This window comes from Portunus trituberculatus, chromosome 33 (assembly GCF_017591435.1).
Source record: "Portunus trituberculatus isolate SZX2019 chromosome 33, ASM1759143v1, whole genome shotgun sequence".
Classification (NCBI taxonomy): Eukaryota; Metazoa; Arthropoda; class Malacostraca; order Decapoda; family Portunidae; genus Portunus; species Portunus trituberculatus.
The window spans coordinates 5,566,053-5,581,276 of record NC_059287.1 but is presented as its reverse complement, the minus strand read 5'-3'; the positions used below and the strand labels follow the sequence as shown (position 1 = coordinate 5,581,276).

The 15,224-nt window shown below is 43.6% G+C and overlaps 1 long non-coding RNA gene across 1 annotated transcript in view; it reads left to right on the top strand.

The window, feature by feature from the left end:
• The first annotated feature begins 252 nt into the window (after positions 1–252).
• The window catches only part of LOC123512415, a 78,441-nt gene continuing 63,469 nt past the window's right edge, over positions 253–15,224 (top strand). Inside the window, exon 1 of the long non-coding RNA XR_006677090.1 lies at positions 253–483. This is a non-coding gene — a long non-coding RNA (uncharacterized LOC123512415). The remainder of the gene's footprint in view (positions 484–15,224) is intronic.

Sequence of the window (15,224 nt, the reverse complement as noted above, 5' to 3'; positions counted from 1 at the left end):
TTTACCTCAGGTTTTGAATCGGTTTCGTCTTAGGTTTAGTTGAGATGCATCGTTGTTAGATGTGCAATTCCTTCAGCAAATGTGCAATGGAACTCTATCCTTGTTATGTGGTCACACCCCATCATTGATTCATTCACGCAGAAAGTGTATTACGAATATTTCTCTGTATATAAAGGCATGCACAATCTCTTAATGTCTACAGTATTCGAATCAATGAACCTCAACAACGGACAGACTGGCAGGCGTCGCCGCGTCAGTCCTCCGAGGCCCGAGCTCCCGCTTTCCTGCTCGTAGCATAACGTGAAGCTCCCTCCTGCCGCCTTAGTTATTGCAATTATTACGCGCCAATATTAGTATTATGTGTCGTGATCGTTGATTGTAAGACTCGGTGGTGCAAACATGGCAGTGACAACACACCAGGTTTTGGAAATCGACTTGCAGATGGCGGCTTCTTCCTCCTAGCCCGGCGATGTGGAGAGCAAGGTAGAGTGCAAGTGAACTTATTTTTCATGTCATGGCCGGTTTGGATATAGAGTAGGGCTGCCAACTGCAAGTTAAGCACACTTAACTTGAGCGCAGTGAACACATGTGGTGCTCTATCGTAATATCATATTTTATGTATTCTCGTATTGCACAATTGTTTGAAGTAGTGTGTAAACGTCAATATTTACTGTGCCTCTGTGACCTTTGTTTGGTTGTTGTGATAAATCAGTCAAGGTGGTTCATTGCAAATAAGCGGCTTCATGGCGTCACTCACACTTCAGAAGTTCCGTAACTTGAGGTGAAGTTATGAGGCGTTATTCGTTTCGAGAAAGATGTGTTCACTTCACAATATGAAGCATAATTTTAGTTAAACTTATTTTGCTGGTGGGGTCGTCTTAAAAAGTCTCTGAAAATTCAGGTCGATTTATTATTGAGTGAACGGAGAAATATGATCACAATATTATCTGAAAGTGAAGTATTGTGATACTATTACTCATCACAAACACTGTACCACCTGTAATGTAATACCACCACTTGTTGAGCAGCGGTGGTCCAGCAAGGGTCACAACCTATACTCCTTTTCCACCCTATCTTTGCCTCCAGCCTCGCCTGCCTCTTCGTCCTCCTCTTCCTCTATGTTTTCATTGTCATATTCTCGTTTATTTTACATGAATCATTATGTAGAGTGATTATTTATTTTTGTTTTCTTGATATCCTCGTGTCGTTTTTTCTTTTTTTTCTTTATGTACAATTTTATAAAGCAACAATTGCCTGAACACTCGTCTGATTATAATACCATTATACCCTCCTCTCTCTCTCTCTCTCTCTCTCTCTCTCTCTCTCTCTCTCTCTCTCTCTCTCTCTCTCTCTCTCTCTCTCTCTCTCTCTTTACTCAGCCTTACTATTCCCTTCATCAAAACTCTCTGCTGTCTCGTATATTATGTCTCGCATCTTTTCTCGCCAAGCTCTCCTTATCTCACTGTCTGTTCATCCTCGCCCATCTCTCCGGCCCGACACCAACGCTTTACATAAGAACATAAGAAAAGAGAAAATCTGCAAGAGGTTGTCAAGCCTACAAGTGGCAGTCCCTGTATGAGCAAAGCAACCTAATTCCATCTAACATCCCCATCCATAAATTCATCTAATCTTTCGTCTCATTTCTATCCTAATCATGCTGTTATTGTGTCCATCTGCTCTGAAAGTATATTGGTTTGGGATCAGAGTTTTATGCAGAGTTTCGTGATGTTTTTAATGTTCCTCCTTAAAATATCTTTCTTTATTGTGTCCATCTGCTTGAGGAGTAAATTGGTTCGGTATCATAGTTATATAAAATTTAGCGTTTTTTTTTATGTTCGATTTTTATTTACTATTATTTTTTAAGCAAAGTAAGACGAACTCTATTCAGTCTTTTATTTATGATCCGCATAAATTCAAGTCTTTTTCTTTTTTTGTGTAGTGTAGCTGCTCATGTTTTTTTACGCTCCTCTTTTTTTTATGTTTTACTTAGTGTGCTTACGATAGGACGTGAGTAGTGTGTGTGTGTGTGTGTGTGTGTGTGTGTGTGTGTGTGTGTGTAGTCCTCTTCCCTCCTCTTTTCTCTTCCATTTCCCTTATCCTCTCCCCTCCTCCTTTTCCCTCTTCCTCTTCCCTCCTCCTCTTCCCTCCTCCTCTTCCTTCCTCTTCTCTCCTCCTCTTCCCTCCTCCTCTTCCTTCCTCTTCTCTCCTCCTCTTCCCTCCTCCTCTTCCTTCCTCTTCTCTCCTCCTCTTCCCTCCTCCTCTTCTTCCCCTCTCCTCTTCCCTCTTCTTCCCTCCTCCTCTTCCCTCTTCTTCCCTCCTCCCCTTCCCTCCTTTTCTTCTCTCCTACTCTTTTCTCCTCCTCCTCTCTCTTCATCGAGGCATCGGTGCTGTTATCCCTTCAAGGAGCAGCCTGTCGGTAGATCGGAGCAGCGGCGCGAGCCTGTGCTAATGGCGGAAAGGGAGTGGTGGCCTGGAAGGGGCAGGGTTGGGTTCTGGCGTTTTGGCGCTGGCGATATTAACTCCTTCATTACTGTGACACATTTTTACCATGAATTTTATATACGATTAGACGATTTTACTTACATTTATGAACTGTCTACGTAAGTCAGGAGATTAATGGCAGTCTTCACTATTTTAATTCCTATATAAGTTTCTGAAGGTGTATAAAATCACCAAATAGAAAGTATAAATATGAAAACACGTCCTGGTATCGAAGGAGTTGAAGTCTTCACAGTCATTATTCATCCAGCAATTGCATTTATGACTATTTAGATTTGTGGTGTTCAAGCTGCTTAAATAGTAATGGGTCGAAGTGGTTGGTCGCTTGTTCTTTGGAATAGTAAGGGGTTTAGTATGTTTTTTTTTTCGCTTCGTTTTATCGGAGTTGAAGTCTCTCTCTCTCTCTCTCTCTCTCTCTCTCTCTCTCGTCTTTATATTGTTTTTAATCCTTCGTATCATTTAAGTGGATAGATATGTACGGTAACTGATGCAGTGTAGTTTATCACAGCGATTGGTTTGATGCAGTTTGCGTTGCGAAGTGTTCCTCCTGTGTTTGTTGTTGGTATTCTCCTCATCTCCGCTTATTACTTTGCCGGTTTTCCGCTTCTGTTTGTCATTTTCCTCATCTCTCCTTTTTTTGTCATTTCTATATATTTCTCATTTTTTCACTGTCTCAGCTTTCTCTTCTCCGCCCTCTTTGTCTTCACGTGCTTTTCCCATATTTTCTTTATTCCTCTTCCTCTTCTATTACGTGCATATAATATAATGCGATTGAAACGACTGGACACACACACACACACACACACACACACACACTCCAAACAAGTAAATGATTCATTTTGCCACTGAACACTTAAACTAAACCCGCCTGCTGCTCCAAACCTTTATGAGCCAGCGGTTCGAAACAGGCACTTGAGGCTCCGAACTAGACCTGAGCTGTGTTTGTCCAGGGTGACGACGCCTCCCTCTCTCTCTCTCTCTCTCTCTCTCTCAGTGAAAGAGCAGTATATATGGCTGAAAGGAGGGTTTGTGGGGTGTGTGTGTGGGCATCGTTTTGGTGTGTGCCGTGGACAGCAATCGTTGCACATTGAAAGAAAATCCACAACCACACATTGCAGAGCGACAATTCTTTAGATAAGGGATGGTGGTAATTAGCACCTAATGATACACCGGGAACACAATAACGAGAACAATATTCTAATTTTTGGTGTGTTACGCTGTGCCATTAAAGATAAGCTGTCAGTAACGATCGTAGTTCCGAGTCTTTTAATATTATTTTTTAATTAATTAGATTATAATTTATTTATTATTCTTTATCATGTTTATTTACGAGGAATATAATTGGGTTTGCCATCTCTCTCTCTCTCTCTCTCTCTCTCTCTCTCTCTCTCTCTCTCTCTCTGTGAACTTGTATATATATATATATATATATATATATATATATATATATATATATATATATATATATATATATATATAAATCTCCAAGACAGTTGACGGTCCTCTCCTCCGTTCTGTTCCCTTTCCTGTGGTCATTTCCTCTTTGTTCCCTCAGTGAGGGGAGCAGTGACCGCCAAGCGCACCACTCTGCCTCACGTGGCGTTGCCTGCGTCTCAACGCGTCTTTCCCAGAGAGGCAGCACGTCCACTTGTAGTGTTGGGCCTCTCGGCATAATGCTCCTCGTGAAACTCGTGTGTGACGTATCAGGACGTGACATCAGGGCCATGGTGCTGCCTTTTGTGACTGTGAAGGTTCCTCCTCCTTTCTTCTTGAGTGGTTGTGATATTCTTCCTGTTCCTTTTTATTCGAGTACCTTTTTCTTCACCATCTCATCTCCGTTCCTGGAATTCGCAGTGCTTGTTACTTTTGCGTGAGTAACTTCGGATTTTTTGTCCTTTTCTCTTTCTTACCTTTTTTCTTTCATGCAGTGCGTGTCATTTCCAATAAGTGCCCTTTTCCTGACCTTCTCACCTTCCCCTGACTACCTCTCCTTTACCTCCTCTCCATCTTTCCCAGTCGCCCTGCCTCCGACTCTCCTAACACCAAACTCTGTAGAAACAAGCATCTCGTCCAGGTTTAGTAGACTCCTTTCTCTCGTCTCATTTCCGGGCGGATGGGTGTCCTTGCAGTCATTTCCGTCCGCAGCGAGGCCTTTGTCTGTCCTATTTTAAAGATTCTTGTTCAGACCGACCAGCATCGAGTGGGAGGGACGAAACCAAAGGCTAATTTCTGGAGCCTCGTGCTGGGGAGTAGCGGGAGTCATGGTGGTCGCGAGTGTTCCGATACGAGTCAAGGATGTGGTTTTTCTTTCTCCCATTCTCTCTCTCTCTCTCTCTCTCTCTCTCTCTCTCTCTCTCTCTCTCTCTCTCTCTCTTTTTTTTTTTATTTAAACATAATTTATACAGAAGAACATGTACCCAAAGGCGCACTGTCGTGTGCTACCTATTCTAAGGGTACTACAATCTATTTCTCTACAATATTTACAAGACTTAAAAATAGATAATATACAAGATGGTCAGCATGTAAATCTCTCTCTCTCTCTCTCTCTCTCTCTCTCTCTCTCTCTCTCTCTCTCTCTCTCTCTCTCTCTCTCTCTCTCTCTCTCTCTCTCTCTCTCTCTCTCTCTCTCTCTCTCTCTCTCTCTCTCTCTGTCTCTGTCTCTCTCTCTCTCTCTCTCTCTCTCTCTCTCTCTCTCTCTCTCTCTCTCTCTCTCTCTCTCTCTCTCTCTCTCTCTCTCTCTCTCTCTCTCTCTCTCTCTCTCTCTCTCTCTCTCTCTCTCTCTCTCTCTCTCTCTCTCTCTCTCTCTCTCTCTCTCTCTCTCTCTCTCTCTCTCTCTCTCTCTCTCTCTCTCTCTCTCTCTCTCTCTCTCTCTCTATCATGTTCATCGGCAGTCTTTATCAGCACGAGTCTTCCGGGTTGTTTGTCGGCATAAATAGAGGCAGCGGCGGACTATACGCTTGTTTGTGCACTGATGCTTCTCGTACTCAATTCAACTTTTCTGCTCGTCTTTGCGCGCGCGCGCGCGCGTGTGTGTGTGTGTGTGTGTGTGTGTGTGTGTGTGTGTGTGTGTGTGTGTGTGTGTGTGTGTGTGTGTGTGTATTCTGGATTGCTTGGCTGAATAGACAACTTGTTTTTCGAGACAATTATGAACAGAAATGGAAGATTGACTGTTGCAAAAGTCACACATTTCAGAGGTTTTCATGTACAAAGCAAATTATTATGACTCACTGACATACCTTGGTAATCAAATTCACTACAAGGACAACTGAACTAATAGATATAACCTCCCACTACTTTATTTTTCTCTCTGTTTTTCCATCCTTAAGCCTTTATTTTTTGCATCTTCATGGCCTCGTTACCTGTTACACACAAAGGACGGCCAAGGACGAAATAGGAACGCTTGGGGCCGTGTCCGTGGTGGGAGAACCTTAGCCTCAGAGTTCGCTTAATAAATGAAGCTGCCGAGGCCAATATTCAGTTCTCTCTAGCCTCTGCTTTAGGCGTGAGGCGATGATGAAGTGGCCACGGTGCTCTGTGTTGGTGGAGGGTGGCTAGTGAACGTATGGTAGAGTGGGAGAGTGAGAGTGACTGGGAGCTGGGGGAGTGGTAGTAAATGACTGTGGGAAAGTGGTAGTGGATGACTGTTTGGTGTTGGAGTGGTAAGCTAAACTAACTTAACCCCTTCACTACTGGGACGCATTTCTACCATGAGTTTTGGGTATGATTTGACAATTTCATTTACAGTAGGAAGGGTCTATGGAGGTCAAAATATTATTGGATAGAGTCTTCACTATTTTAATCTCACAAAAGTTTCTGGCGCTGCATAAAATCGCTAAATGGTGACCAGAATAAATATAAAAACGTGTCATGGTATTGTAGGGGTTAAGATATGATAACCAAACTTAATGTAACCAAACGTAATCTAACGTAACCAAACCTAATTAGATTTAACCTAACCGAAAACAAACTTCAGCTTAATCTAAAGTAGCCTTACTTAAACTAACCTTAACCTAACTCAACCTAACCAAACCTAACTCAAATCAACCTATCCTGACCTAACCTAACCTAACTCAACCAAGCTTAACCTTACCTAACTTAGCCTGAGGTAATAAGTGACTGTGAAAGTAGTAGTAGTAGAGAGAGAGAGAGAGAGAGAGAGAGAGAGAGAGAGAGAGAGAGAGAGAGCGAGCGAGCGGATGGGTGTCGTAATGGGGAATTAGTATCGAGTTTTGGAATTATTTATATATGTGTAAAATTTTTTGTCATTATTAATGTTACGTTTATTGTTATTGCCATAATTATTGTTATTATTATCATTATTACTATTATCATTATTAGGTTCCCGGTTTCCTTTCTTCCTTTATTTGATGCAAGTGTTTATTTTTGTGGTAGTGTCCGTGAGGGGGCAAGTATTGAAGGTAGTGCAAGAGCAACTCCCTTGAACGAATGCAATTTTGGGCTTTTTTGAGGATTCTTATTTTGCCGCTCTTGCCTCACCCTCCTGCAAACATCGGAAAAAATGCAGGTTTGATATTCTCTCTCTCTCTCTCTCTCTCTCTCTCTCTCTCTCTCTCTCTCTCTCTCTCTCTCTCTCTCTCTCTCTCTCTCTCTCTCGTGTGACATTAATCCCTTCAGTACATGACACGTTTTCGTATTCATTCTGCTTTCTATTTGATAATTTTCTAGACTACATCTTTAGAAACTCATATGAGGATTAAAATAATAAAGGCTCTGGCCATTGATCTTCTGGCCATTAATCTTCTGAACCTCCATCGATCCTTCCTAGTGTCAATAGAATGGTTTAATCGTACACAGGCTCATATTCTGAAACGCTTTGCTCTCTCACCATCACTGTTTCCAGAAGGCCATAGATGAAGATACTCCCGTTTTAAAGGGTATTTTTATGGTTCTGGTGATGGATTGGAAAGATATCTAGTTTACTGAAAGGAGAAACTGTCTAGAAAATCCGGTTTGTCATTTCTGTGGCCTTAGAAATATATCGTGGTGAGAGCAAGCCGTTTTTGAATACGGGCCACAGTCTCAAGGTAAAAATGTGTCCCAGTATTGAAGGGGTGAAAAAGAAAAAGTTCATAGATTGGTGTATTGGGTTTTACTTTCATCGCGGCTGAGGAACTCACGGGGAGGTGATTTGTGCCTCAGTGTTGTGCTTCATGACACCATTTACTCGTCCTTGTTGGACTTAAATGTAAGTGAAAATGAAAAGTTAAGACCTGTCCAGACGAGGGGCAGTTGCCAGCCGTGCAAACATGTTACCATATCATACTAAGCAGCTGAATGACGTCATAAGCACAGAAACGAAGGAAACAGATCTAGCAACAAACAGTGCTACCAGATGTTGCTGTGTTCCACAGTTCCTACTCCGTTCACCGGGCCAAGACTGGCAATTGCTCGCCGGGCACTACCCGTTGATCGTATATTTCTCGCTTGTTTAACAGCGTTACCAGGTCGAACAATTGGTGGAGGGTTTTTGCCACTACAAGGCGCGCATAGCAGCCTGGGCACTCCAGGGCAGGCAGCGGCCGATAGCACAACCGGACTGAGACTAGGACAAAATGGAATACAGCAAGAACCGTCGCAGGAGTAAAGGAATAGCGTTGTGTAGCATTATTATTGCTTTGTGCATGAAAAAGAACCACAGAAAGAAAAGACAATGGTGTAAAAAGTGGTTGGCGAAAAGAGAGAAAATGGGAAGTCATGTGACAATATTGCGCGAACTTCAAGATGAACATGCGAGTGATTGTCTCCATACCTGTTCTTTGCCACACGGGACAGACATGTTCTCCCGTCAAGTGTATAGTGGAAATCTGAAACTGACTGCAAAGGAGTTCCGCAGGTTAACGTCGTGTTTTACAACATGCTCTCTTTATAGGAGTACCAACCATCACACCAGCAGGCATTGCTTTGACCACGGGCAAGGGCACATGGATGTTTTGCCCGTGGTTTTCTCGCTTCTGACGTCATCAAAATAGTTGAAGCAGTATGATATCTGGTAACAATGTTTGCACGGCGGGCAGCTGCCCCTCGTCTGAACGGGGCTTTAGTAATATGAAGGAATCGTGCACAGTAAAGATATCAATGAAAGCCATGAAAGGTTTAGGATTCTAATTATTAAACTACTTCCACCGCAAAGAAGGAAAAATATATATTGTAAGGAATATCTGCTAATACTGATAATTTCGTTTATCTCTCTTGAATATTTATTAATATGATGCATTAATTCAATCAAAACCTCAACCATTAACGGAAGGTGTCAGTATTCATGTCATGGGGTCTTGAATTCGGCACACACACACACACACACACACACACACGGCCCGGTAGCTCAGTGGTTAGAGCGCTGGCTTCACAAGCCAGATGACCAGGGTTCGATTCCCCGGCCGGGTGGAGATATTTGGGTGTGTCTCCTTTCACGTGTAGCCCCTGTTCACCTAGCAGTGAGTAGGTACGGGATGTAAATCGAGGAGTTGTGACCTTGTTGTCCCGGTGTGTGGTGTGTGCCTGGTCTCAGGCCTATCCGAAGATCGGAAACAATGAGCTCTGAGCTCGTTCCGTAGGGTAACATCTGGCTGTCTCGTCAGAGACTGCAACAGATCAAACAGTGAATTACACATACACACGCACATCGCGTGGTGTAGTGATTAGCACGCTCGACTCACAATCGCAAGGGCCGGGTTCAAGTCCCGGAAAGCGGCGAGGCAAATGGGCAAGCCTCTTAATGTGTGGCCCCTGTTCACCTAGCAGTAAATAAGTACGGGATGTAACTCGAAGGGTTGTGACTTCGCTTTCCCGGTATATGGAGTGTTTTATGGTCTCAGTCCTACCTGAAGATCGGTCTATGAGCTCTGAGCTCGCTCCGTAATGGGGAAGACTGGCTGGGTGAGCAGCAGGCGACCCAGGTGAATTACACACACACACACACACACACACACACACACACACACAGCACTATTCTCAACCACCAAGTCTACCAGCGAGGTGCGGCGTGACTGGCGCGTGAAGGCACAAGCAATGCCCAGCGTGTGCCGCAGCCTGACACCTTTCCTGTGACGCGGCTTTCCTCTGATGCTAAAGGGAGGGAGACATCGCCAGGGAGGATGCTGAAGGCTGGTAGCACGGCGTGAATAGGTGCTGTTTCTATGAGAGAGAGAGAGAGAGAGAGAGAGAGAGAGAGTGAGAGTTTATTCTTGGAGGTCGTTCGTAGTTTCCTGCCGTGGATTCTTACAGTCGAAGTAGCGGACACAGTGGAAGACTCTCAGGGGATATCGCTCCCTGAATGCCTCGCAGACAGACACACAAAAGGCTCCTGAAAGGGATGTGGAAAATTTCATTCATAGCGGCACGATCCACGCTGTATGTTTAACCAAATTATACCAGCTGCCTTTCTTTCCAAACCCCGAAGGTGCTCCTCATTGCTTTTTTTTAATCTCTCTCTCTCTCTCTCTCTCTCTCTCTCTCTCTCTCTCTCTCTCTCTCTCTCTCTCTCTCTCTCTCTCTCTCTCTCTCTCTCTCTCTCTCTCTCTCTCTCTCTCTCTCTCTCTCTCTCTCTCTCTCTCTCTCTCTCTCTCCAGTTATGTCTTGCACTTCGACTTAACGCTGCTCTTAGGTTTCTCTCAGCTTGAAATCGAAGTTGAAAGGAAATAGGATAGAATTCAAGGCAGCCGATAGACCATGTGTTCCCTTCTCAGCCTCACCCTTGCTCCATTTCCTTCTTCTCGTTCTCACGCTGGTTTAATTTTGCTCGTCCTCGTTCTCCACATCATTCTACTAGTTTGTATTTTCCCTCATGTCCTGTTCACAATCAACAGAGGCACAAAATCACACACACACACACACACACACACACACACACACACACACACACACACACACACACACACACACACACACACACACACACACACACACACACACACACACACACACACACACACACACACACACACACACACACACACACAAAGAGGAACATGCATTTACTGGGCGGAAGTAGTGTGCCTGCTGGCCGAGGAGGGAGACAACAATTAATGCATTCACGTCCAGCCTCCACAGCCTGCACCAAACTCTGTGTGGTCCTGTGTTCAGCCAGCCGTGCCATTATACCATCCACCTGCCTGCCTCTCCATCTAACCCTCCATTGTGACCCTCCACTGCCTCCTGCCTACCCTCCACATCATCCAGCGCCCCCGTCCGCCCATATCGACACGACCCATTCTCCCATCTCACCTGGTGGCCTCTGCTCCACACCTACACGCCCGTCTGCTCGCCACCGCGTCCCTAAATGTTTTCTTCACTGTCTTGTTTAAATGCAGGAGGAAAATAGATGCATTCATACTCATACATTATTCATTTCGTTTGGATATCATTTTTTTATGAACTTTGATAAGAAAATAACTTAGTTAGTTTAAATTGTATGTACGTATTTAAATTCAGAATTTTCTAAAAGATACAAAACAATGATTAATAAATGCTCAGTTTACCGTAAAAGGAAAAAATTTAATTTAATTTAATTTAATTTTAGAGTTTCCTATTATCTTTTGTCAGTTTGGTCTAGTATTGCTGCATCCTTCCACTCACCTTCAACTGAGACATTCAAAATAACGCCAAATAATAAGTAAGGAGTGACGGCCATTTTTGGTTTTTCCCCGCCTCCATAATGGTCTGGCCCGTTTCCAATAGTATTTCGATTTTCTTTACTCAGTATGTTTTGGCCTTTAAGTAGAGTTTAATTGTTTCTAGAAATATTTAGTGATTTTTAAATGTTTTCTGTATGTGTGGTAATGGAAATATGTCGATTTTGAGGTTGTCTATGTAGAAATACGTAAGTGTTGTTTTTTTCTGTTATTTATATTAGTACTCCTGTACATTTTTTTATTTCAATTGCTGGGTAAGACTTTACTGCTTGAAGATCACTCCAGGTGTTTAAAGTTTTTCTTTGTCTACTGAGTTCAATATGTAGACTTTAATAGTGATTTACAGGAGTATAAGTAGTAGAAAGACGTCTTATATATATCTTTTTATATTTCACCTATTAGCTGACTTTTGAAGTTGTATAAATATGATCTTAATTTTTTGTTTTTATTACTAAAAAGTCAGGCTTAAGATTTTTTTTTCTATTACGTTTATTCCAATAATGTTTAAATGTGTTCTTTTGGAAAAGTCTTTAATATTACTAAGGCTTGAAATACTTCTTACATTCAGGGTATTACTTAAGGTGCGTGACAAGTCAGAATATATAAAGCACTACAGTCTAGCTACATTTTTGCGAGGGGTTAATTCTCGAATGCATCGAAGTATGTACATAAGCAAGCCACCTCACTGGTAAGACATGATCACGTGTTCCGGGTGGGGTGTGGCTGGGCGGGGGGAGAGGCGGCGTGATCCCACCTTGAGGTAAAACATACGTGAAACTTTTTCTAATTTTTATTTTGTTTTTGTCTGTTTGTGAGTTGTTTTGTGTGTGTGTTTTATGTCTTCCTTTCGTTGTGAGAGAGACGGAAAGCTGGGGGAGGGTACAGGTAGACTGGGGAGAGTGAGGGAGAGCGAGTGACAGTAAAAAAATGCGTTTTTATCTGGGAGACGAAGATTTCTAGCGTGTTTTTGTTTAGTTTCGTTGTGTTTTGTACTTTTGAATGTTTGTTTCTACCATTCCAGTGGTTGTGAGCTGCGGTGACGCTGGAAGAGGATACAGGGAGGGTCGGAGAGTGTGAGGGAGAGCGAGTACTTGTATATTATTCACCCACTCATTCATCTGACGACACACTCACTCGCTTTACTGCTTCACCAACCCACCCATCGCTACTACACACTCACTCATTTTCTGTGTGTGTGTGTGTGTGTGTGTGTGTGTGTGTGTGTGTGTTGCAATGTAACTGTACTCATATCAAACCCAATCCTGCTTCTACTATTCTTCTATTAACTAATTTTTATATTTTTGATGTGCTGTGAGGTGTTTCTCTAGTTCAAAAATTGTGAAAATAATACATCCGTTGATCTAGACTCTCTCTCTCTCTCTCTCTCTCTCTCTCTCTCTCTCTCTCTCTCTCTCTCTCTCTCTCTCTCTCTCTCTCTCTCTCTCTCTCTCTCTCTCTCTCTCTCTCTCTCTCTCTCTCTCTCTCTCTCTCTCTCTCTCTCTCTCTCTCTCTCTCTCTCTCTCTCTCTCTCTCTCTCTCTCTCTCTCTCTCTCTCTCTCTCTCTCTCTGTGTGTGTGTGTGTGTGTGTGTGTAATAATAATGAAAATAATAATATGCGGTTTATTAGAATTGTGTGTGTGTGTGTGTGTGTGTGTGTGTGTGTGTGTGTGTGTGTGTGTGTGTGTAATTCACCACGGTCTTCTGCTGCTCACCCAGCCAGCCTTCCCCATTACGGAGCGAGCTCAGAGCTCATAGACCGATCTTCGGGTAGGACTGAGACCACAACACACTCCACACAACGGGAAAGCAAGGCCACAACCCTTCAAGTTACATTCCGTACCTATTTACCACTAGGTGAACAGGTTCTACACATTAAGAGGCTTGTCCATTTGCCTCACCGCTTCCTGGGACTCGAACCCGGACCCTCTTGGTTGCGGGCAGTGCGTGCTAACCACTAGACTACACGGTGTGTGTGTGTGTGTGTGTGTGTGTGTGTGTGTGTGTGTGTGTGTGTGTGTATTTCACTGTATGATCTGCTGCAGTCTCTGACGAGACAACCAGACGTTACCCTACGGAACGAGCTCAGAGCTCATTATTTCCGATCTTCGGATAGGCCTGAGACCAGGCACACACCACACACCGAGACAACAAGATCACAACTCCTCGATTTACATCCCGTACCTACTCACTGCTAGGTGAACAGGGGCTACACGTGAAAGGAGAGACACCCAAATATCACCACCCGGCCGGAGAATCGAACCCCGGTCCTCTGGCTTGTGAAGCCAGCGCTCTAATCACTGAGCTACCGGATGTGTGTGTGTGTGTGTGTGTGTGTGTGTGTGTGTGTGTGTGTGGGCGTGCTCGCGCGCTTTTCTTTCACCCTGCACAACACATACGGACAGCAACACAGAACATCTTTGAAAGTGAATAACAGTACCCAGGCGAGAGTATTACTCACACGCGCGCAGAAGAGAAAATGAAGCAGGCGGAGAAGGAAAAGGACGAGTAGGAGGAGGAGGTAGAGGAGGAGGAGGAAGAGGAGGAGGAGGAAGAGGAGGAGGAGGAGGAGGAGGAGGAGGAGGAGGAGGAGGAGGAGGAGGAGGAGAAAGAGGAGGAAGCACAGCAATACATTTTACAACATTGACACTGGAAACGAAATTGGAAGAGATGAGATTAGGAACGTTTGAAAGAAACCTCTACTGGAACACGATGAGTAGGAGCAGCAGGCATATAGTGAAGAGGCGTCTGGGAGCGAATGGAATACTTGTAAACTCAACACCCAACAAGTTTCACAAAAGGGGTGCTCGTTCCTACTACCGACCCTGCAGGAGCAACATCTCCCTACTCTCTCTCTCTCTCTCTCTCTCTCTCTCTCTCTCTCTCTCTCTCTCTCTCTCTCTCTCTCTCTCTTTGTGGCTGTGTGTGTGTGCGTGTGTGCGTGTGCGTGTGTGTGTCTGTTTGTAAGAGCGGTACATGCTGAGTTCACTTGAAAGACGTCGTAGAGGAATCATTAAACGCGTGTGTTCCGGGGAGTTAGTGTGTGTGTGTGTGTGTGTGTGTGTGTGTGTGTGTGTGTGTGTGTGTGTGTGTGTGTGTGTGTGTATGAGTATCTTTGTCGGTGCAGGTAATGAGTTTGGTTGTTTCTGGAATGTTTGTGCAGTTTCTGAGGCTGCCTTGAAACAAACGTGAATAACAGTCCAGAGAGGGTACATAATGAACACACATAAATAACATAAAACGTCCACGAGCTTCAGTCTTGGTATCCTGTAAGCTTCATTTCCCACTTTCTACGCTCCTGAAGTGTTGGGTACAATTAGAAAATCTCCATTATTTTCTTTTCTAACACCTCCTCATATGTGATTTCTCTATCTGCAATACTCGACCCTTTTCTTCATCTTTTCCACTGCTGGCCTTCTTTTACCTTACATCCTAGAATTCCGCTCATGTACTGTTGATTAAAGCCTTTCAGGTGGATTGAGGCAGCATCTGATGTGTGTGTTTGTATGTATGTGTGTGTGTGTGTGTGTGTGTGTGTGTGTGTGTGTGTGTGTGTGTGTGTGTGTGTGTGTGTGCACGCGCGCGCGCGCGTCAGTAAAGGATGTTGAAGAAATATATTTTTCTTTTGAATGTGAATTAAGGAATTAGAAGAGATCGTCACCTCAAAAAAAACGATGAAATTGTGACCACTACTTTTTCCTACCCAAAGATTTTTTTTTCCCTTTTTCCAGCATGTTTACGCTTACGGGAAAGCAAACACTTTACTATAACAAGAATATGATGATAGTAATGATAATAGCGATGGAGTATATCAGTCCTTCCTTCCTTTTGAATTATTTCGTAAATAAATAATCTGAACCTTTTTTTATCAATGGCTTTATATCACTGACTCACTTGATGCGTCCCTCCTTCATCTGTCCTGTTCCGTTTTGTCTCGTTATCAATCGCTGTCATTAGTCGCTCCGAGGCAGGTGCTTCTTTCGCTAGATCTGACGGCTCGCTGGAATGAGAGGAGTGGGTAAAGCAAGGGAAATCTACTTCTCATCACCTTTACCCGCAGATCAAGACTATATCATG